General features: G+C 46.1%; 2 pseudogenes; one reads left to right on the top strand and one right to left on the bottom strand.

The window, feature by feature from the left end:
* The first annotated feature begins 21,220 nt into the window (after positions 1 to 21,220).
* On the top strand, positions 21,221 to 21,343 carry LOC119864321 (annotated as a pseudogene).
* Positions 21,344 to 23,846: 2,503 nt separating this feature from the next.
* On the bottom strand, positions 23,847 to 24,208 carry LOC100684455 (annotated as a pseudogene).
* Between the last annotated feature and the right edge of the window lie 461 nt (positions 24,209 to 24,669).

The following is a 24,669-nucleotide window of genomic DNA, read 5'->3' on the forward strand; positions in this document are numbered from 1 at the left end:
GGGTCACAACCTGAGCCAAAGGCAGCCGCTCAACTGCTGAGTCACCCAGGTGCCCCCATAATTTCGTTTTTTGAAATGATTACATCCAAATATTATTTATCTCGATAACTGAGTTTGGCTTCCCCCACCCCACACTTAAATTTGGCACGGGGGGGGGGGGGGGCCGCGGGGGAGGAGCAGGAGCCCGCTCTCCTCACCCTGGTCTCGGCCCTGTTGAGAAATGGTGTTGTTCACAAACACTCAGAAATAGCAGACAGGGAGAAGCCCCACGATGATTCATCAGGAGGTGAAGATCCTTCCAGAAGGTGTGGAAAGTGTGGCCCATGGTACCCAGACCTAAATATCAAATATGGGCGGAGATGAGAGAACAGTCAGCCTGGTCACAGGCTCCAGACACCTAACCACTCGGCCAGGGAATGCCCCTGGCAAGCGGCCCCCAAGAGCCCCAGTCCGGCTCACCTGCAGACTTCCGCAGGGAGGCTGGGGCAGTTGTTAGCAGGGGGCAGGGGGCGGTTGCCTACGTACGTATTGTCTGGGAGAATTGGGAAGTCTCCCTTTGCTTAAGGGTCACAGCAAGTATGCTGTCAGAAGAGTGGTCAATTCCTTGACTCTTGAATTGTCGTGTTTTGGGTTTTTATTCATTTAAGATTTTATTTATTTAATAGAGAGAGAGAGAGAGAGAGAAGGAGCAGGGCGAGGTGGAGAGAGAATCACAAGCAGACTCCACGCTCAGCGCAGAGCCAGACACAGGGCTTGACCTCACCCCCTTGAGATCACGACCTGAGCCAAAATAAAAGTCGATGCTTAACTGACTGAGCCACTCAGATACCCGGAAGTTGTGTTGTTATTTATTTATTTATTTATTTATTTATGAGAGAGAGAGAGAGAGAGAGAGAGAGAGGCAGAGACACAGTAGGAGGGAGAAGCAGGCTCCTTGCCAGGAGCCCCATGCGGGACTCAATCCCAGGACTCCAGGATCACACCCTGGGCCAAAGGCAGGTGTTAAACCGCTGAGCCACCCAGGGATCCCCAGTTGTCTTAGTTTTAAAGAACCTTCCGTTAAAATGCAACCATCTTTGTAGGAAACCGTTATCTGCCGAGATCTTAGCAGAGATGAACTCATTCATTCAGTCAGTCAGTCAGTCGTCCAACAAACATTTACTGAGTACCACACACCAGACTAGAGTCGGAGCTACCCTGCCCAGTCTAACGACAGTCGGAAGTGTCAGCTTGGCGTGCTAAGGGCAGGCCTGAGTCCGGGGCAGGGTGGGGGACGGGCCCGCCATCAGATCTCCTAGCTGGGGCTGCACCTGAGGGCGAGCTCTGCTGGGGATTACAAAAACAGGAGTGTGCAGAAAGGGATGGCGAGAACCCTCCTGCTGCTCTGAGCTGCCCGGCCTACTTAGGGCCCGAGGACGTATCCAGCAATTAGCTGTGGTTCAGAGCTCTCCCCGCACAACATCAGAGGGCGTCATTCTCAGAATCCAATTCTGGCATCGGGCAGGTACGGAGGGTTCCGCTCCCGCCCAGGAAAGACAGTCTCTGAGACAGGGTGAACTTCTCCCTGGCAGAGTGTGACCGTGCATCCGGGGGTCTTGCACGAGGACTCCTGTCCCTTGGGGTAGGGGGAGCGGAGCCCAGAGGGACCCCACCTCAGGATCTCTGCCCGGCTCTGTGGCCCCTGCCCAGGTCCTGTGGTGAGAAAGGGTCTGTGACCCCAGCGAGTCCGCCTCCCTGGGAGAGATGCGCCTTCCTCGTGTGCTAGCTTCCCTGTGCCTCCCAGGAAGGGGCCCGGGGGCTAATCACGGATGTGGCAGCCCTGGGAAATGACAAGAGAGGGGACGCCTGGAATGTTTCTGGATCCTGACACCTCTCTCTAATTTTCTCTCTCTCTCTCTTTTTTTAAAGATTTAGATAAAAGATCTTATCTATTTATTTATGAGAGACACAGAGAGAAACAGAGACACAGGCAGAGGGAGAAGCAGGCTCCTTGGGGGGAGCCTGACGCAGGACTCGATCCCAGGACTCCGGTTCATGACCTGAGCCAAAAGCAGACGCTCAACCACTGAACCACCCAGGTGCTCCCTTTTTTCCCCTTTATAAACAATTAACAAACAAACATTGATGCCACACTTTAATATATATCATCCTATTTCTTTTTCAAGACCTCTCTGTTAGGAGAGGTTCTGTTTTTTCCATTTTCTAGCTGAGGAAATTGAGTCCCAAGAGGTGATCTAACTTCCGGATGACACAGTCAGTAAATGGAAAAGTTAGGACCTGAACATTATTACCTCTGTGCCGCCTTCCTGTGTCGCTTAGCCCTGGGACCCCCAAATGCTCCTGTGCCTCAGATGCCCGGGATCATCTTTTCTCCCTCCTCCTCACTGCTCCCTACACACAACTCACACCGAGTACTTCTCTCTGAGAGTCTATCTCGTCTGCCCATTTTTCTGTCTCCCTGCTGCCATCCTAGTGCCCAGCAACCCTCAGGGCTCACCTCACAGGTCTCTCAGCTGCCACTCCTGCTCTCCCTTGCATTCTCTTCTCTCCTTACCGGCTGTGTGTTCTTGGGCAAGTTTCTTAACCTCTCTGTGCTGAGTGTTCTCTGCAAAATGGAAATGAGAACAGCACCACTGGGCTGGCTCTGGCTGGCTCTGGCTAAGGATTTGGCGTGATCCTGTGCTGAGGGCAGGCCCTAGAGCAGCGCCTTTCAAGACAAATACAAATGTGAGACTGATGTGTCATTTGAACTTTTCTAGTTGCTATATTAAAAAGGGTAAAAAGAATTAATTGTAGTAGTGTAATCGATTTAACACAACATATAAAATAGTATCCATTTAGCATGTAAACAATATTTTTAAAATATTAGACATTTTTAAAAAGATTTTATTTATCTGAGAGAGAGTGAGAGAGAGCACGAGTGGGGGGAGGGAGAACCAGGGAGCCTGCTGCCGGGCTCCATCCCACCCTGAGATCATGACCTGAGTCAAAGGCAGATGCTTCACCGACTGAGCCCCCCAGGTGCCCCTATATTCCTTTTTCCAAATGAAGTCTTGACATCCAGTGTGCATTTTACCTTTACTACGTATCTCAGGTTTAAGTGTCTGGTAACCCCACGTGGCCAGAGGCTGGAGGACCAATTCGGAGCATTCCAGCAAGGCCCAGTGCCCGTGCTGGCGGCCCCACTGGTCGAGGTTCTGGGGCCCGGCCTCCCCAGCGCACCCCGCTGGCTCACACCCTCAGCCTGTGCCCTCGGCCTTCCCTGCGGGCGGCTTCGGTGTCCTGCCAGCGGAGAGCCTTCACGGGAGGCCGCCGAGCCTCCATCTCCCTGTTTGCTAGTGGGGAGCCCTTACACCCTGCTAATTACATGGAGTCAATCTTGGCACAATTAGCAGGTCTGTCCAGGGCTCCCGAGGGGTGGGAGGGCGTATGTGGGATGAGGAGGGTTCAGGAAATGCCCCTTAAAGCCTGGAGGAAAGGCATTTCCACATCCCAGAGCCCCCCCTGCTGAGGAGGAGGGAGCACGGGGAGCACAGTGGAAGGTGGTAATTAGGGAGGAGTTTCCAGGGCAGAGCCAAGCGCCTCAGCGGAGTTTAAGACGTCCTTCTCTCTCTCTCTCTCTCTCTCTCTCTCTCTGCTCCGAGGCTCCTGGGGCCTTGGCTTTGTCCCCTCATGTGTCTCAGGACTCAGTCTCTAACAGCACCACACACTGGTCGGTTTAGAACAGCAGACATGGGTAATCCTACAGTCTGGGAGCTAGAGGTTGGGTATCGAGGTGTCGGTAGGGTGGGTTCCTTCTAAGATCTGTCTCAGGCTACCCCCTGCCCCCCAGCTTCCGAGACCCTCCAGGGGTTCCTGGCTTATAGCTGATAGCCTTCTTGGATCCTCACATTCACTTTTGCTCCATGCACACGAGTCTCTGGGTCCGCGTGTCTCCTTATAAGGATCCCAGTCAAACTGGATTAGGATCCACCCTACTGACCTAATTTTAAAGACTCTATCTCCAAATAAGGCCACTTTGAGGATGAGGACTTCAACATATGGATTGGGGGAGGGGCACGATTCAATCCCTAACACCAGCCTAAGCTCCTTTTGCGAGTACAGGCATCTGCTCTCCTGCCCGGGAATTCAGGAGGTGGGTGAGCTTTCGAGCCTTCCAGGGCCAGTGGCCACATCCTCAAGGGTGTAGTGTATCCGACAGGGCTGCCAGGGCCATCGGCGGTAATTACCGAGCCAGCTCCCAGAAACTCGGAATTTCCTGGGGCTGCAGGCCCTACAATGACCAACAGAACTCAGCCTCCACCCTTCAGGAAATGTAGTCCAATAGGAGAGATAAGACATTAACTGGATAATAAAATCCAGGGCAGTGAAAGGTACAAAGAATAAAGCCATAGAAGAGGGAGTGCTTTCTGGTGGTTGAGAGATAAGCCAGGGTCGGGGAGATTTGCTTAGAATGGTCATTTTGGGATCCCTGGGTGGCTCAGTGGTTTAAGCGCTTGCCTTTGGCCCAGACCGGGATCCTGGAGTCCTGGGATCGAGTCCCACGTCGGGCTCCCGGCATGGAGCCTGCTTCTCCTTCCTCCTGTGTCTCTGCCTTTCTCTCTCTCTGTCTATCATAAATAAATAAATAAATAAATAAATAAATAAATAAATAAATAAATAAATCTATCTTTAAAAATAAAAAAAAGAACGGTCATTTTGACACAGAAGGTAAAGATGACAAAGGGGAGGAATTCCAGGGAAAGATGGGGATCCCAGGGAAGACTGGGTGGCTTGGCATGTTCGGGAGATGCAGGCAGCCAGGCGCAAATAGGGTGGGAGGGCAGGACAAGCCTAGCTGTGGTGGGCTCCTCCTGCCAGGCCGTGGGACCCACTGAGAGTTTTCCAGCAGGAGGACAACATCATGCACATCATACATCATACACTGGGGCTGTTAGTCTGGTCGTGAGAATGGGCTGGGAGGCGTTAAGAGGTGGAGTGGGGAGACGCCTGGGTGGCTCAGTGGTTGAGCACCTGCCCTTGGCTCAGGGCGTGACCCCGGGGTCCTGGGATCGAGTCCTACATCGGGCTCCCTGCATGGAGGCTGTTTCTCCCTCTGCTTGTGTCTCTGCCTCTCTCTGTGTGTCTCATGGATAAATAAATAAAATCTTCTTAAAAAAGGTGGAGTGGGAAGGGTGAGGACACACAGGAGGCCTGGTAGTCCTTCCAAAGGGAGGGAAAGGCCTGAGCTGGGGCGATGGAAACGCAAAGGAAGAAATGGCAATGGGGGAGTGGGAAGAAAGGGGAAGCTGAGGCGTAGGAGGACAAGGAAGAGCAGACAACAGTGGCTTCGGCTTTTCAAGTTGGGCCATTCGAAGAGGGTGGCTGCCACGAAGGGAAGGAAACAGGGAAGCCACGGGTGTGGCTGTTGCGCAGCCTTGGGCCCTCCCTGCCCACCGGCCGGAGTGGCCTCCCCCTCCTACCCCAGCTCTCTACCTCAGAGGCGGAATCTTAGTCATTTAAAGGCACACGGCTGTCTCCAGGGCGTTCTTAACGTCACAAAGAGGAAATGAGAAAGGGAGAGACCTTTCTGCGGTGTCTTAAAAAAAAAATTGAAGAGCCTGCAGTGGTGTGGAATGTGTAGTTGACAACAGAACCTCAGCCCTAAGCTGCCTCCAAGGCCACAGGATGCCTCCCACACAGGCTTCCCCCTCGGGGGCAAAATAGACACTTGCATTCAGTCCCTTGGTCCTGGCTTTTCTCCCTCTGAAATGCGTAGGACACAACTTTGTCTCCTTATGAAAGCTTTTAAAAATTTTTTTCTTATTTTTTTAAGGTTTTATTTATTTATTCATGAGAGACACACACAGAGAGTCAGAGACACAGGCAGGGGGAGAAGCAGGGATCCCTGGGTGGCGCAGCGGTTTGGCGCCTGCCTTTGGCCCAGGGCGCGATCCTGGAGACCCGGGATCGAATCCCACGTCGGGCTCCCGGTGCATGGAGCCTGCTTCTCCCTCTGCCTATGTCTCTGCCTCTCTCTCTCTCTCTCTGTGACTATCATAAATAAATAAAAATTTGAAAAAAAAAAAAAAGAGGGAGAAGCAGGCTCCACGCAGGAAGCCCAACATGGGACTTGATCCCACGACCCTGGGATCCTGACCTGAGCCAAAGGCAGGTGCTCAACCACTGAGCCAGGATGTCCCATCCTTATGAAAGCTTCTTATCTTCTGTTGTGAAGGGTCTGGAGCATCCCTGTGTGTGCGCACCTCTGTGTGTGTGCATATGTGTGTCCCTCTGTATGTGCCTTGTGTGCATGCCTGTGTGTGTACCAGCACGTGTGCCTCTCTGTGTTCCTCTGTGCCTCTATGTGTGTGTGCCCCCTGTGCATGCCTGTGTGCACGTGGGCGTGTGAGTGTGCTCTCTACTTGGCATCTCCTCCCCCCACCCCGTCCCAGCCCTGTCTCCCTGCAGGAGTGTGTAAACCCCTTGCTAGCTGTTTGTCTGGTCAGTCAGAAACTCTCATTTGGGCAGAGAGATGCCAGCAGTGTCATCTGGAAGTCGCTGTCCACTAATAAAAAATACAGAACGCTGGAAACAACATCCAGCTAAAACTGCCTGTTTTTGTGATCTATTATGTCCGAAGGTTAAGAAGGGAAGGGAAGTAAGATGATGCTATGGCCCCGACGACGCGTGTTCCTGGACGTGGCTCTACTGGATGGGATCTGAGTGGATGGCAAGGGAACATGACGCACAAAGTGCAGAGTACTTAGGCTGGAATGGGCCAGTGAGTGGCGCAGATGGCATGATGGGTTTGGGAACTTGAGGAGGCCAGGATGTCACCTCCGCTAGTCTGTGTCTGCTACTTCATAAAGGAATTTAAATTCCAGCCAGCAGGCATTCGAATGCACAACAGTAGGGCATTGGCTTAAGCCTTTATCTTTTATCCATATAAAGAAGCTCAGTTGGTGGAGCACATGACTCTTGATCTCAGGTTTGTGAGTTCGAGCCCCACTTTGGGGTATAGAGATTACTTAAAAATAAAATCTTAAAAGAAAGAAAGAAACACAGTGGCCACTAGACGGGAGGTAGCAGAGCAGCGTCCTGGCCTGGAAAATGTGCACCATCTGCTCCTGAGGATGCATAGAGTGGCACCTGGTTTTTTTGTGTGAAGAGCGTATGAATATTAAATGTTGGAAGTAGTTATGTCCTGGTTGTATTATGAGCAACTTTTCTCTCTTTTTTTGTAAAATTTTTAAAAGTTATTCTTCTTGGGACTACTGGGTGGCTCAGGGGTTGAGCATCTGCCTTTGGCCCAGGGCAATGATCCTGGGGTCCCGGGATCGAGTCCTGCATCCCACTCCCTGCATGGAGCCTGCTTCTCCCTCTGCCTGTGTCTCTGCCTCTCTACCTCTGTCTGTCATGAATAAATAAATAAATCTTTTAAAAAATTTTAAAAATAAAAATTATTTTTCTTTTTGGGCGTCTGGGTGGTTCCGTCGTTTGAGCATCTGCCTTCAGCTGAGGTCAAGATCCCGGGGTCCTGGGATAGAGCCCCACATTGGGCTCCCTGCTCAGCGGGGAGTCTGCTTCTCCCTCTCTGCCTGCTGCTCCCCCTGCTTGTGCTCTTTCTCTGTCAAATACATAAAATCTTTTAAAAAATTATTTTTCTTTAAAATTTCTTTTCTCCAATGAAAGAATACCACTTTTGAAATTTTGAAATAAATACAATTATTTCACAATAACACGGACCCTCAGGAATATTCCGTCGGTGCTCACGTGGAGAACAGAACTAGACGAAGCGCATCCCTTGACTGCCCTTCAACCCCACGCTTGGGGTCTCAAGCTTCCCCGGGATTTGTCCTCTGAGGCCTGCTGCGAGGGCCTAGTGACTCTTGCTCCGAAATCCCCAGTTAATTGGGTCCCGTAGGAGGTACCAATTGGCCTTCCTTTCTCTCTCCTTCTGTCTCCCAGCTGCCAGCTGCTCTTCTCATGAATACATTTTCTTCTGGTTTCAGTCCCATGGTTTTGCTCTCTAAGAGCTATTGTACCCACGCCAGCTGGTGAGCAGGACTGGCTTCTAGGGTCACGAGGGGTTAAGCGCCATGAGAAAGGCGAAAGTAAAGTTAGAAGGTCACCAGGAAATCTCGAGCAGGGGCAAAGGTGGGAGGTGAGGGCCGGGGAGGAGCCCGGCTTGACCAGCTCAGGTTAGGGGGACAGCGCAGGGGCCCCCTCGAGGCCTCAGGGCCGTGAGCCAGGCACCCATCCTCAGCTGCAAAAGTAGCTCTGCAGACTTTTGCTACTGCTTTGAAAGGTTAAATGGGTCATCCTTACGTGCTCCTCCTGCCTTCCCCTGCAAGGGTACCACAACCGCAGGTGCGGGGGTCCCCTGGAGTTCCAGTAGTTTCCGTGGTGTAGCTCTAGAAAGCTGCTGGGTTGCAGGAAGGACTGCTTGTTCTTTGTGAGTTGTTACTGTGAGTCAGCACCTCCACCAGCGCTTTCATAGGGCGAGATCTTACCTGGGAGAAGGGGAGCCCTGGGGACACCCAGACTCCCTAGGTCCCGGGGACCTCTGGGCTCTTTATGGCTGCTCGGTTTTCTTCTTCTTCTTACCCTCCTCCTCCTCCTCCTCCCTCCTCCTTCTTCTTCTTTTCTTCTTCTTTGATTTTATTTATTTACTACAGAGAGAGAGAGAGAGAGAGAGAGAGAACGAGCAAGTGAGAGCCCAAGAGCAGGGAAAGGGAGAAGCAGGCTTCCTGTGGAGCAGGGAGCCCAATGTAGAACTGGATCCTGGGACCCTGAGATCATGACCTCAGCTGAAGGCAGATGCTTAATCCACTTAGCCACCCAGGTGCCCCACTTTTTTTTCCTCTTCTAAGGATAAAATAATTCTGACCTCCTGATCCTACATGGTACAATCAGAAAATATGCAGCAGTGGTTTCGAGCTCTGCCTCTTGGGCTAATTACTTAATTTCTCTGAGCTTAGATTCTTCACATGTAAAAGGAAATATGAACAGTACATGCTTTGGTGTGGTTGTGAAATAGTGCATCTTCAAGAATTTAGAGGATGGTGCTGGGAGCATAGTAAGCAGAGATGGACTTAAAAAGCATGTCACAACTAGCAAGGGCAGAGACAGCGTCCTTCTTACTAGAATAGAGGGCAAGACCATTGTAGCAGCTTCTGGAGGACCTTTGGGTGCCAGGCATTGACTCATTAGCTGCTGGATCGTGGGGAATTTCCAGAGAGGGGCCAGGGTGATGAGAAGGGTAATGATATTTATCAGCAGGTGTGATATTCAGATATATTCAATATATGTCAGATATATTCAATTTATATGTATCTGTCTATTTCTGGAACCATTTCAAAGCTACCTCTCGGGATCCCTGGGTGGCTCAGTGGTTGAGCGCCTGCCTTCGGCCCAGGGTGTGACCCTGGAGTCCCAAGATCGAGTCCCACATCGGGTTCCCTGCATGGAGCCTGCTTCTCCCTCTGCCTGTGTCTGTGCGCCAACCCCCTCTCTCTGTGTCTCTCATGAATTAGTAAATAAAATCTTAAAAAAAAAAAAAAGCTACCTCTAAATACTTCAGGATACATTTCCAAAAGTAAGTCTTTTAACATAACCACAAATGACATTATCATACCTAGCAATAATTCCCTATATCTCCTAAAAGCCCATATTCAAATATCTTTACCAACCAAGACACACACGTTGAAATGGTTATGTCTCTTCAGTAGCTTGTATCTCTTAATTTTGAATGCATTCCTCCACCTTTTATTTTCATAGTATAGACTTCTTGAAGACATGAAGCTTAGAATTAGAACGTTCCAATTCCTGATGTCTGGTCATCTCCCCTGAGGTGGCATTTTATTTCAGGTTATTATGATAGGTAACCACACAAAAACCACTTATTTATATTGTTAAAAAGTTGTCGAGGACGGGACCTGGTGTAGCTGCAGTTCCTTATGTATGTTCCATATGAGAAAATTTCACCAGGATTTAGTGTCAGGAAAGAGTTGTGTCTCTCCCTACAAATGAGCATTTTCTTTTCTTAAAAAAAAAAAAAAGAAGAAGAAGAAGTTTCTTTTAAAAGATTTTTTATTTATTCATGAGAGACATAGGGAAGGGGGCAGAAACATAGGCAGAGGGAGACACAGGCTCCATGCAGGGAGCCCGATGTGGGACTTGATCCTAGGACGCCAGGACCATGCCCCGAGCCAAAGGCAGACACTCAACCACTGAGCCACCCAGGCGTCCCTTTAAAAAATTTTTTTTAAGTTTATTTAAGTACTTTCTACACTCATCATGGGGCTTGAACTCATGACCCTGGGAGCAAGAGCTGCATGCCCTTCTAAGTCAGCCAGGTGCCCTGGCATTTTATTATTTTCCAATGAGAGCCAGGAAACTTACTGTCTGTCTTTTTATTCAAGAAGTGTAGAGGGGCACCCGGGTGCCTCAGTGGTTGAGTGTCTGCCTTGGCTCAGGTCGTGATCCCGGAGTCCCAGGATCGAGTTCCTGGATCGAGTCCCATGTCGGGCTCCCTGCATGGAGCCTGCTTCTCCCTCTGTGTCTCTGCCTCTCTCTTTGTGTCTCTCCTGAATAAATCTTAAAAAAAAAAAAAAAAGAAAAAGTGTAGAGTCAAATTTATAACTGTGGTACATTTTAGGGGCATCACATCTGCTTCTCCTTTTTTCTTTAATCCTGGGTTCTATTTTGTTAAGTTGTATCTTTCCCTATAAATCCTCCTCAAATTCTTTTTTTGAAAGTTTATTTGTTTACATATTTTTAGTAATCTCTACCCCCAGTGTGGGGCTGGAACTTATGACCCTGAGATCAAGAGTCGCCTGCTTTCCAACTGAGCCAGCCAGGTGCCCCTCAAATTCTTCGTTTGTTTGTTTGCTTGCTTTAAAGATACAGGATATAAATAAATCCAGCTGATTTCCCCAAGGCCTTCCCTTTACCTCCAAGTTAAGAGATGAAAAGGTAGTGCAAAGGTGCTTTGCAGCCAACTGCTTTCAGGGAACCAAAGGATTGAAGAAAACTTGAGAAGACCAAGCCTCTCCCTGGTGCAGAGAGCTCCTCAGCACCGTCCTGATATAACACCCATCTGTCTTCTGATGGTGAGCAGGAAGTCGGCTCCCCCTGGTAATTTCCTAAGGCGATCCTGGCTCTCTGGAGTGACTTCAGGCCCACGTGTACTTGCCAACATTTAATTGTCCACCAAGCTCTGTGCTGGGAATGGTGAGGAATCGAAGGGAGCAGTTATGGCTTCTGACCCAAAGGGTTTAGGATTTATGGATCATTTATATTTCCCGGAGATTACAATAGGTCTTGATTTTCAAGGACTTCGGCACACCCATCTAAGGGAGCTACTAATCTCAGTGGAAATTCAATAGCCAGAAACACCAGAGGTCCGATTTTAGCAGCTGCTTTTTTTTTTAAAAAGATTTTATTTATTTTATTCATGAGAGACACAGAGAGAAAGAGAGAGAGAGACAGAAAGAGAGACAGAGACAGAGAGACCGGCAGAGGGAGAAGCAGGTTCCATGCAGGGAGCCTGATGTGGTACTCTATCCTGGGTCTCTAGGATCACACCTTGAGCTGAAGGCGGCGCTAGACCATTGAGCCCCCCACCCCCACCCCCCCACCCCACCCCCCCCCCGGGCTGCCCCACATTTTCTAGGCTAGAAACCAGAGGTTCAGAGATGCTAAGTAGCTAGCCTGAGTAAGTGGTAAAGCTAAGATTTGAACCTAGATCTGTCCCCTAAACTCGTTCTTTAATGTTATACCATATTGTGTGTGTTTTACTCCTTCACAGGAGATCGAAGAGGAGAAAGACACTACTCCTAAACTCAGAGTTAGAGGAGAGAAACTATTTTTTATTTTTTGACCTGGCCCAGTACCCATGGGGCCGGACTCCTCGAGAATGGGACTGGGGATGGGTCGATTCCGGCTTTTTCTTGGTCCCTTGGCTGCACGTGGCTTCTCCCCACCCCAGCTGCCAGTGGCACCTGACAGCATGTAGGGCAGCAGCCACGCCATCTGGTCACGGCCTTCCTCCAGAAGGCCCGACCCCCAGCCGGCTCCCCTTCCACCCGCAGAACAAAAGCATCTGCAGTCCCCCACCAGCACACTTGCCAAGAACTCAAATCCTTATTCAATAAAATGTATGTGGTTGAAGAGAAAGTTTGTGATTTGAATATGTATGCAGGCCGCATGGCTTCCTTCCGCCCCCCCCCTTGATTATCTCTACTAATGAGGTTATTGGGACCTGGATGCGAAATCCCCCTACCCAGACCCTTTGTACCCAGAGGAGGGGGCCCTTTACCTCTCTGGAGATTTTGAGGTCAAGAGGTGTTAAAGTGGGGTTCTTCCCTGGGCTCCGGGAAATCCCTGAAATTCTATATACACTTTATATCTGTGTATATAGGTGGATCCTTCTAGGAAGGTGGATCCTTCTAGGAAGAAGGGCCTTAATTGTTGGAAGACTTTCAGAGGTTAAGAGTCATTACTTTGGGACAAATTTAGATAATGTTTTGTTGGTTTAATATGAACTTGAGCTAATTTAAAATTAGTCTACCTTTCCTGAGAGATTTCTGTTCAGTTGCCTCAGAATTTGGCTAGGTGGTGGGAAAATGTTAAGTAGAGTGAAAAATGCATCACTGATTAACCAGTGAAAGCTGAACACAGTGGCTAAGAGCCCCAGGTCTGGAGTGAGGCTGGGCAGGTTCAGGCCCAGCTTTGTTGCTCAGTAACCACAAGATCTTGGGCACATTATTTAAACTCTGAGCTTCAGTTTCTTTGTCTACCTTACTACCTTATAGCATTGTTGCGAGGACTCAGTGGGTTAACCCACACCAAGTCGTCAGCCAGTATTGTTATTCCTTATTAAAGAGAATGGAATCGTTATTGGTGGCAGTGTCTTTGTGGCAGGGAGATGTCAAGGCCATTCTTCCAATTCCCATGTATGCTCAGAACATGCTGGGTCCTCCTACCTTACCCCTTCTTTCTCCTCTCAGGTCATTTATTTATTTTTTTATTTTTTAAAGTTTGTTTATTTGAGTAATCTCTGTACCCAGTGTGGGGTTTGAACTCACAGCCCCAAGATCAAGAGCTGCTCATTCCTCCAGCTGAGCCAGCCAGGTACATTTCATTCCAGATCATTTAAAACTGGCTTCGGGGGGCACCCGGGTGTCTCAGTGGTTGGGCATCTGCCTTCGGCTCAGGGCATGATCCCAGAGTCGTGGGATTGAGTCCCATTTTGGGGTCCCCACATGGATCCTGCTTCTCCCTCTGCCTGTGTCTCTGCTTCTCTCTGTGTCTCTCATGAGTAAATAAATAAAATCTTTAAAACAAAAAATAAAGCTGGCTTGGTCTTAAAGCCAAATCAAGAACCACTTTCTCTATCTCCTAGCATATTCCATATTCCAGCCTGGTTTATTTCTTTCTTCTTAATAGCCTGTAACCTATATATTAGAAATGGAGCATTCCTCCTCTATCAGGCACTATATATATATCATATATGTAATAATTATATATAATATAGAGCATAAATATATATGAATATACATATGTGTATATATATATTTGGTCCTTATAACAACTAATTGTTGAGGCATCTCATTAACATCTACCTTATTAGCCCAATTTTACAGATGAGGATATCAGGGCAGATGAGTAAGTAATTTTGCTTAAATCCTAAATCCACAAAGCTAGAAGACTGCAAATCTGAGATTAAGGTCCAAATAGCTTCAAAGCCAATCTGGTTTGCTGTGTTATTCAGTCATTTACTTTCTCGCAACTTCACTTATAGCATTATCTTATGGTATTTAGGTTTTCATGTTATTTTACCTAAAGAAGTCTGTAAATTCCTTGAAGATAAAGAAAATTCGTGTTTCATACCTTGCAGTACAATGTCTTGGGTATAATGGGTACCTCATAAACACTTGTTTATGGGCTATTGAATAGGGCACCTCGCCGGCTCAGTTGATAGAATATGTGACTCTTGGGTTCAGAGTTCAAGCCCCCAGTGGGGTGTGGAGCTATTAAAAAAAATACACACACACACACACGGGTTACGGAATGATTTATATACATGGGAAGCAGCTGAAACACATCGTGTGATTTTTTAAAAAATTTAACTACTTTCTTATACTATACACAGATAGGGTTTTAAAAAGTATTTCTAGGGCTGCCCATGTGGTTCAGTTGGTTAACGTCTGCCTTCCACTCAGGTCATGGTCCCAGGGTCCTAGGATGGAGCCCCATTTCGGGCTCCCTGCTCAGTGGGGAGCCTGCTTCTACCTTTCCCTCTGCTGCTCCCCCTGGTTGCTCTCACTCTCTCTCTGTCAAATAAATAAATAAAATCCTTTAAAAATAAAGTATTTCTATAAAACAAAATTTATTTTCATTTTATTTTAAAGGTTTATTTATTTATTTATTTTAGAGAGAGAGTGAGCAAGAGAGTGTGTGCTAGAGTGTGCAAGTTGTGGGAAGGGCAGAGGGAGACAATCTTTAAACAGACTTCCCAGTGAGCACAGAGCCCAACAGGGGCTTGTTCCTACAACCCATGAGATCATGACCTGAGCTGAAACCGAGAGTTGGACGCACAGCTGACTGAGCCACCCAGGTGCCCCCCATTTATATTTTAAGTATTTACATTCAATGCAGAGCTCAAACTCAGGACCCAGAGATCAAGAATGGCATGCTCTGGGACGCCTGGGTGGCTCAGCAGTTGAGCGGCTGCCTTTGGCCGAAATTAAGAGTCAGATACTTACCCAAATGAGCCACCCAGACGCCCCAGCCTGAGGAAATTCTTCGCTCTAGCTTTAAAATGTTGCAAAGAGGACTATTCTCTGTTCTAACTCCTTTCCTTTGATCCTTATGCAGCTTTTCGAGTGTTATGTCCCCAGTCGCTCGTGAGCAACCCGAGGCTCAGGGAAGTGGTGCCATTTGCCCAGGGAGTGGCAGAACCAGTATTTAAGAAACTGCTTATCTCCAAAACTCCAGCTCTTCTGCTAGTAGCACAGATATCATTACTGTGTGCCAAATGACCCCTTCTGGTAGCACTTTAAAGCAATAAGCATTTGTTATCTTCTGTGGTTTCTGAGGATCCAGAGCCCAGGAGCCCACAGCTGGGATTGCAGCCAAGCTGATCAGCAGGGCACAGTCCCTGAGAGGCTCGACTGGGGCTGGAGAAGCGGCTTCTGAGACCACTCACATGTGCCGGTGGGCTGCAGTTCCTTGCTGGCTGTTGGCTAGAGATCTCCGTTCCTTAGCATGTAGGCTTTCCATAGCCTTCCTGAATGTCCTCAAAACATGACAGCTGAGGCCTCTGTGAGTGATAAGAGAGACAGTGCAAGGCAGAAGTCATAGTATTTTATAATCAAGTTTGGAAGTTGGCCTATCACCTCTTCTGCTGTACGCTGTTGGTCACTGAGACCATCCCTGGTGGACTGTGGGAGGAGGTTATGCAGGGCTGTGAGTGCCAGGGGGGCAGGCTTCACCGCGGTCATCTTGGAGGTTGGCTTCCAGAAGTAAGCGGGCTGATGTGGGGGGCCAGGTGGATGAGGTCCTAGTGGTGGCAACTTCCTGCGCCAAGTGCACTGGCTGTTTTGTGGGGACTCTTGGGCTTATTCTTCAGGGGCACATGAAGCCCTTAATGTGTCCTTTGGGCTAAATGGGTACTTTGTACTGTTCAGCCTGATACAGTATTTCTTTCTTTTCTTTAAGATTTATTTACTTATTTGAGAGAGCAAGCATGAGCGGGAGGGGCAGAAGGAGAATCTCAAGTTGCCTCTGCACTGAGCCCGACGTGGACTTGATCTCACAGCCCTGAGATCGTGACCTGAGCCAAACCAAGATTTGGGCACTGAACCAGGGACGCCTGGGTGGCTCAGCGGTCGGGCATCTGCCTTCGGCTCGGGGTGTGATCCTGGGGTCCTGGGATCGAGTCCCGCATCGGGCTCCCTCCATGGAGCCTGCTTCTCCCTCTGCCTGTGTCTCTGCCTCACTTTCTCTCTCTCTGTGTCTCTCATGAATAAATAAATAGAATCTTTAAAAAAATACCTGTTTGAATCTCTGTTTTCAATTCTTTTAGGTAGTTACCTAGAATTGCTGAGTCACATGGTAATTCTAGTATTTAGAGACCTGACCATGGGTCCTGTGTGTCTAAAGATCTATTTGCAAATGGGATACAACAGGGGATCCTCTGCTATCCCAGCATCCTGGAGGGCTTTGCAAATTAGACTCCCAGTGATCTATGGATGTAATGGTACCTTGTGTTTCCGTTGAGAGCTTACCTTGTGTTAGTTTCTGGGGTGAACGTAGTCTTTTATACTACTCTCTGAGGCAGATTTGGTAAGTTTTACAGATTATGAAACTGAGTCATGGAGGTCTTATAACTTGTCCAAGGGCATTGCAGGTTCTGAGCTAGCATTTTAAAAAATGATTTTATTTATTTATTTATTTTTTATTTTATTTATTTATTCATGAGAGAGAGAGAGAGAGAGAGAGAGGCAGAGACACAGGCAGAGGGAGAAGCAGGCTCCATGCAGGGAGCCCAAAGTGGGACTTGATCTTCGGACCCTGGGATCAAGCCTTGAGTTCAACCACTGAGCCATCCAGGTGCCCCTCTGAGCTAGGATTTGAACCCAGACAACATTGTGTTAGTTGTCATGTGTTTGGCCTTTACACAATCCTGGCTTTCTAAATGGAGTGACCATTAAATTAATCAGCCAGGATTGGATTTATTTATCTAGGAGAAATGAAATGGCTTATGTGGGATAATTGTGGTAAAATTTAAAGGTAAAAGTGAAAAAAAAAAAAAACCTAATGTTAGGAGCCTCTGTGGTTTAAGAGGATCTCTATTGGGAGCTCCCTTTCATATTTATGTTAAGATTTTTTTCTTAGCCTATCAAGTATACGGTGGGACTGGTCTGTTTCACAGAGGAGCTAGTTCTCTCTATATTTGCAAGCATCAACCCTTGAGTCTACAATGTTTTTAGGGGTAACCCAGTGGACCCACAGAAATGCTCTACAGGGTGTTGAAATTTGCAATGAAATATAACACTAGGTGGCAGTACAAATCAACTTAAAAAATCCAACTGCTTTCTACATCTACAGTAAACTAAGCTCTAGGAAAGCAACTTCATCATTTTTGACATGATGAGGTCAACTGTATTTATTTATTTACTCATTCGTTCATTCATTCATTCATTCATTCACTTGATGGAGAGAGAAAACAAGCAGAGGGAGCAGCAGGCAGAGGGAGAAGGAGAAGCAGGAGCCCTGCTGAGCGGGGAGCCCGAGGTGGGGCTGGGTCCCAGGACCTGGGGATCACGACCCTAGTGGAAGGGAGTCCCTTCACCGACTGAGCCACCCAGGCGCCCCAAGGCAACTGTATTTAATTCCAGATGGGTTTTAATTATCTAGTAAAGAATCACAAGTTCTTTAAAATAAAAAGATCCTGAAAAGTATAGAAGCTTTGATATAAAAAAAAAAAATGAAAGCTTTGATAAATAAGCTGTTTCGAAAATTTTAGAAATTCCTGCTTTGGAGGAAGCAAAAAATTTAAGTAAATGTTTTGACTTGAGAAACCATCAGCAAGAGAACATCACAACCACATTTTTCCAGGATCCCTTCAGTTCACCATGTTGGCTTGGCAAGGATCAGCCGTTAGTCCATAATTGCAAATATAGTTGCCAATTTGTCCCTGAGGGTAAGTTCCTTTTAGTTCTTGCCAGAGGAAAAGGCCAGCGCTGAGCCCAGAGCCGACTTAAAGCTCAATCTCAGGACCTTGAGATCATGATGAGCTGAAACCAAGAGTGGACACTTAACAGAGTGAGCCACCCAGGCACCTCTCAGGGCGGAGTTTAATGATCTAACTGGTCTCCTACCCTGGAGAGAGAATGAATGTTTTATTTCAGAGACGGCAGTACATTTGTGCCTGGATGCGAAATGCTCTCAAAAATGAAAAACTGACTCAGCAATGCGTTATTTCTTTGTAGCGATCGTATGCAAGTTACCCTCTAGAAGGGTCACAGAGAACCAGCATGGAAGAAATGAAATCCAGCCAATCCCTCCAAGAAACTCAAGTTTCAGGACATAACTTTTGAAAGACAAACCGCAGGCTGACTCCTGCCCACAGACCAGTAAAAGCCAAAGCGTATCTGAAAGCCTTTTTTTTTTTTTTTGAAAGCCTTTATCAAAATAAGGAGTGAGGACATCTGTGGTCAAGCCCATCCTCGGTGATCTTTTTTTTTTTTTTTTTTTTTAATTATTTAAAGCAATCTCTGCACCCAAAGTGGGGCTTGAACTCATGACCCCAAGGTCAAGTCTTATGCTCCTCTGACTGAGCCAGCCAGGTGCCCTAGTCCTCTGTGATCTTAGGGGCACATTATCTGGCCTCTCTGAGCCTCAGAGCACTCATTTGTTAGATGAACATGAAAATACCTTCCAGGGTGTTGTGGGGGCAAATGACGTGAATGGACATGAAAGTACCTATAGGCTACGTGGTGTTGTCCAGATGTTGGCTATCATTGCTGTTATGTCAGCCTCATTGTCACCTCTACCCCCCTCAACACTCTTCTCATAATAATTTTGGATTGCCATCTCTCTAACCTCTTCCTCCTCCGCCTCTTCCTCCTATCTTAGGAACCAACATCACTTTCAGAGTAAGAAATCAGTAGCTCCCTTTCTTCATCTTCCACATCCAAACCACCAACAAGTGTCTAAAACACCTGTCTGTGGTAGAGGCCCCAAGGTGCCCCCCCAGGGCCCTCTTGAGACCCAGGCTTTATTCCCACAGTGACTGGCTGAGCTGCCCCCTCACAGGCCTCTCTGCCCTCTCTGGAAGCTGTCCTCAGTGGAAGAGAGTCACCACACCCATGCTCAGACCCCCTTCCTGGGGGCAAGCAACCCACATAAAGGGACTGATGATGGGAGCCCATCCCTGTCATGTGATGCAGGACAACCCTGAAATGCCATCCAAGATCTATGCTCCCTGTGGGTCAGGGGAGGCCTGCGTGGGGAGGCTTCCATCATCCCAGCCCACCTTCTCCTGCCTACCCGGCTGCTTCTCTGCCCAAGTCTGAGCCTGAGAGCCTGTGTAATAAACTTTCACCCTGATCTTCCCCAGTTGGCTTCCCAGGAAATCCAGCCTGCAACACCAACTCTGTTCTGGTTTCAGCCAGCACCTTTCCTCATCCCAACAACAGAAAGAGTCTTCCTCCTGTCTCCTTGCTTTTGCTATCTTTTTTTTTTTTTAGATTTTATTTATTTATTCATGAGAGACACACACACAGAGATGCAGAGACACAGACAGAGGGAGCCTGATGAGGACTTGATCCCGGACTTGGGATCACACCCTGAGCTGAAGGCAGATGCTCAACGGCTGAGCCACTCAGGGGTCCCAGCACTGTGATCTTAACCCTACTGGCAAACTAAGAAGCTGGCCTGCCACAATCTGTGGATGCAGACGGAACACATGAGACAAGGGCCATGAGAAGAGGACCGGGTGATACTTGTAATGGGTTGTGTTACAGAAGAGGAACCCTGAGCCTTAGGGAACCTGAATCTTTTATAATGGGCAATGAGCCAGACTAGCCTAGAGGGAGATGTTACCTTTATTACTGAACAATACAGAAATCTACTCTTTGCTCTAGAGGGAGATCCTGTCTCTATCTTCCCAAACTGTTTGCTATACAGAGTCTTGAAAAGACAGCCTGGAATAAAGGCAGTTAGTGTTTCTGCTCACAAGATATGCAGAAACACCAGTCTCATTAGAATTATCTCCCAACAACAAGCAAATGTTCCAGCACCATTTACTGACTTTTTCGTACTGATCTATCATGCCATTTCTTCTTATTTCAGTTTTCAAAAAAAAATACACTTATATACTTCTAGGCTTTCTATTTTGCCTCACTGGTTTGTTTATATCAATTATTATAGTCTATTTAAAAAGATTATTTATTTATTTATTTATTTATTTATTTATTTGGGGGAGAGAGAGAACGTGTGAGAGGGGTGAGGGGCAGAGGGAGAGGGAGAAGCAGGCTCCCCACTGAGCAGGGAGCCCAGCTCTGGACTCCATCCCACGACCCCAGGATCATGACCCAAGCCAAAGGTGACTGACCCACCCAGCCACCCCTCAATTATTATATTTATTTATTTATTTATTTATTAAATATCTTATTTATTTATTCATGAGAAACACAGAGAGAGAGGCAGAGACACAGGCAGAGGAAGAAGCAGGCTCCATGCAGGGAGGCCTGATATGGGGCTTGATCCTGGGTCTCCAGGATCGTGCCCTGGGCCCAAGGCAGGGGCTAAACCACTGAGCCACCCAGGGATCCCCTTATAGTCTTATAATAAATCAATATCTGATTGAGTAAGTCTTCCCATTTTGCTCTTTTTTAGGAGCATCATGGCTATTCTTCGCATCTGTGCCTCCACAAAAATTTTATAGATCTATATTTTTCATTATTATTATCTTTTTTAAAATTTTTTAAATTTTTTATTTATTTATGATAGTCACAGAGAGAGAGAGAGAGAGAGAGAGAGAGAGAGAGACATAGGCAGAGGGAGAAGCAGGCTCCATGCTGCGGGAGCCCAACGTGGGATTCGATCCCGGGTCTCCAGGATCGCGCCCTGGGCCAAAGGTAGGCGCCAAACCGCTGCACCACCCAGGGATCCCATTATTATCTTTTAAGTAGGCTCCATGCTCAGTGTGGGGCTTGAACCCACTAACCTGAGATCAAAGTCTCATGCTCTACTGACTGAGCTAGCCAGGTACCCTGTGTTTCCACAAAAGTTTAGAATTAGCTAGTCAAGTTCCTCAGAAAGCTCTAATGAAATTTTGGTGGGCATTTCATTGATTGTACAATTTGAGGAGAATCAGATCTTAATGATATTAAATTTTTCTATTAGGGAATATAGTATATTTCTACAGTTTTAAAGATCTTTAAAGTATTTCAATGAGGTTTTCTAATGTTCTCCATTAAGGTGCCATACATATTTTGCTGGATGTATTCCTGAGTATCATGATTTTTGTTGCTATCATTAAAAATATTTTTTGAAATTGTGTTAAAAAAAAGAAATTGTTTCTAGCTGCTTGTTGCCGTGATAGACAAATGCAACTTTAATACATTGATCTTAAATCTAAACATCTTGTTAATTTCTTATAGATTCTAAAAATTTCCACCTGTATTTTTGGTTTGTTTGGTTTTTATGAGGGCAACTATATATCACTTTTTGGCCTTTGACTAAGATCAAGAGTAGTATCTGTTCTTATTGGTTTAATATGAGGGCAATTACGATCATAAAATGGTAACAGCTTTGTTTTTTTCTTCAAATTCTTATACCTCTTATTTCTTTTTCTTATTTTATGTGTTGGCTTTATTAATATAATGTTAATGAACATGCTGATGGTGGGCTTATTTGTCTTGTCCTTTATTTTAACGGGACTACTATTTATTATTTATTTATTTATTTTTACATTTTTAAAATTTAAATTCAATTTGCCAACATATAGTATAACACCCAGTGCTCATCCTATCAAATGCCCTCCTCATTTCCTGTCACCCAGTCACCCCAAAGGACTACTTTTAACATGTCACAATTATAGGTAAAAGTATTGTTTGGTAGAAATTGTTTCTTAGGAAATTGTCTTTATTTCTAGTTTTGTAAAAATTCTTACTATTATAGATGATATTAAGTTTTATCAAATGATTTTTTTTGCATTTGTCAGGTAATCATATGGCTTTTACCTGTTAGCCTCTTAATGTGATGTTTGTATTAGGACACAGGTTGGCCTATAGTTTTCCTTTTTCTTTTTTTAAAAGATTTTATTTATTCATGAGAGACACACAGATAAAGGCAGGGACACAGGCAGAGAGAGAAGCAGCCTCCATGTGGGGAGCCCGATATGGAACTTGATCCCAGGACTCCAGGATCCACCTGAGCCAAAGGCAGACGCTCAACCACTGAGCCGCCCTGGCATCCCAGTTTTCCCTTTTTAAACTGTGTTGTGGGAGCATTGTTTCTTTCTACTCTCTGGATAATTATGTGCTAGATTTAAATAATCAGTTCACTGAAAATTTGATAGTTGTTGTCTTTGTGGGTGACTAACATTTAAAAAAAATTGAAGTGAAAAAAAAAATTGAAGTGTAGGGGCGCCTGACTGGCTCAGCGGTTAAGCGTCTGCCTCCGGCTCAGGTGGTGACCCCAGGGTCCCGGGATCAAGCCCCACATTGGGATCCCCACAGGGAGCCTGCTTCTCCCTCTGCCTGTGTCTCTGATTCTCTTTCTCTCTCTCTCTCTGTCTCTCATGAATAAATGAATAAAATCTTAAAAAAAAAATTAAGGTATAACACATAAGGTACGTAGACTTTACTAGAATAGGAGCAATATTAAAACAAGATTTGATATGTAGCAGTTTTATTATTTTTCGGGTACCAGTATGGCCTTTTACATGCCATTAAATTAGGCTTATAATTGAATTATTCAAATCTTTCCTATGCTTACTAAATATTTTTGTCTCTTTTTAAAAAATGATTATTTATTTATACATGAGAGACACAGATAGAGAGGCAGAGACATAGGCAGAGGGAGAAGCAGGCTCCATGCAGGGAGCCCGATGGAGGATCCCAGGATCACACCCTGAGCTGAAGGCAGATGCCCTACCGCTGAGCCACCCAGGAGTCCCTGTCTTTTTAATCTATTAATAGTTTGTGAAAAATTTGTTAAAGTCTTCCATTATGATAGTGGATTTATCTATTTCTCCTTGTAATTCTTCCACTTTTGCTATGCATATTTTGAAGCCATCTTATTAAATGCATACAAGTTTAGAATTTTAATATTCTGTGCGTGAGTTGGAATTTTCATTATTGTGTTTTGATTGTTGAAAATTCTTTGCTTTTTGGTCTGCTATTAAAATAGCTTTCTTTTGGTTAGTATTTGCCTATTATATATTTTTCTATTCTTTTCAGTTTTTCAGTGTCCATGTTTTGTATCTCTCATTTAAAAAAAATATTTGTTGGGCAGCCCCAGTGGCGCAGCGGTTTAGCGCTGCCTGCAGCCCAGGGCGTGATTCTGGAGACCCAGGATCGAGTCCCGCATCGGGCTCCCTGCATGGGGCCTGCTTCTCCCTCTGCCTGTGTCTCTGCCTGCCTCTCTCTCTCTCTCTGAATGAATAAATAAATAAATCTTTAAAAAATTATATAAAAAAATATTTGTTTATTCATTATATATTGAGAGTGTGTGTGTTGGTGGGGAGGGGCAGAGGAAGAGGGAGAGAGAGAGGATCCCCAGCAGACTCCCCACTGAGCACAGAGCCTGACTCTGGGCTGGATCCCAGGACCCTGAGATCTTGACCTGAGCCAAAATCAAGAGCTGCTTAATCAGCTGAGCCACCCAGGTGCCCCTATATGTATAAGCAGCATACTGATGGGTTTTCAAAAGTCCAATCTCACAATCTCTCTCTTTTTTTTTTTTTAAGATTTTATTTATTTATTCATGAGAGACACAATGAGAGAGGCAGAGACACAGGCAGAGGGAAAAGCAGGCTCCATGCTGGGGGCCCGATGTGGGACTCGATCCCAGGACCCCAGGATCACGACCTGAGCCAAAGGCAGATGCTCAACCACTGAGCCACCTGGGAGCCTCTCACAATCTCTTTTAACTGACAAATTTAATTTACTTATATTTATTTTGTTGTCTGCTTTGGTTTTCTTTCTTCTATTTTACATTGTGCTTTTTATTCCTTCTCCTCTTCCTACACTTTTCTTTTTGTAGCTTTGAGGCATTTTATTATAAAAAGCTGGCACTTGTATGCATGAACTAATAAGAACTTAAAATTCATCGCAGTTACTTCATTTTTTAGCTTGACCTTCTAGAAACTCTTTAGCTTTATTGATTTTGGCTGCTATATAAGGAGATCCTCTCCTGTCTGGGTGATTTCAAAGCATAACTCATCGATGAGCATCCCTTATTTTTTCTTTATTGTTGGTAGGGCTTATGCCTAGTATTAATGTTGCTTCTTGTTTTGTCATTTTGGATTCAAACCCACCTATATAGTAGCTACCACTGATGGCAGATTTTGGCAGATTTTGGTAGACTTTGAAGAACTTGTTTTACTTCCAGCTCCATATGTTTCATAGTTTGCTTAAACATAATGGCCTGCAAATCCTGCAGCAGCAATGGTCAGTCCAGCTGCTACCACTGTGTTGGTCATGGCTGTGGCTCAGCTCCGCAGCCTCCACCAGAAATGCGTTTCATCCAGTCCCAAGGGATGGGTGGATAAACTGCAGCCACCAAGTCCCTTCCTCTACCAGACAACAATGTGGCCATCACCTCCTTTAGGTTTTCTTATTCCACTTCCCCTCATTGTTTTGAATCTGTATCTTCCATTGTTCACTTTAAAATTTATCCTTTATATTTAACATTTTAAAGTAGCATAGAGGGTAATAAACTGATTTTAGAATCATGTTATCTGGGTTCAAACCCAGCTCTTTGCTTACTAGCTGTGTCACCTGGGGTAAATTATTTAATCCCTCTGTACCACAGTCTCTTCATCTGTGAACTGAGGATAACAATAGTATCTAACTTACAGGGTTGTTATGAGGAGTAAATGAATTGTTACATATCCCCCGCACACTATAAATAATCAATGGTTAGTTATTATTATTAATCTAT

Source organism: Canis lupus, chromosome 18 (genome assembly GCF_011100685.1).
Source record: "Canis lupus familiaris isolate Mischka breed German Shepherd chromosome 18, alternate assembly UU_Cfam_GSD_1.0, whole genome shotgun sequence".
In the NCBI taxonomy this organism is placed as follows: domain Eukaryota; kingdom Metazoa; phylum Chordata; class Mammalia; order Carnivora; family Canidae; genus Canis; species Canis lupus.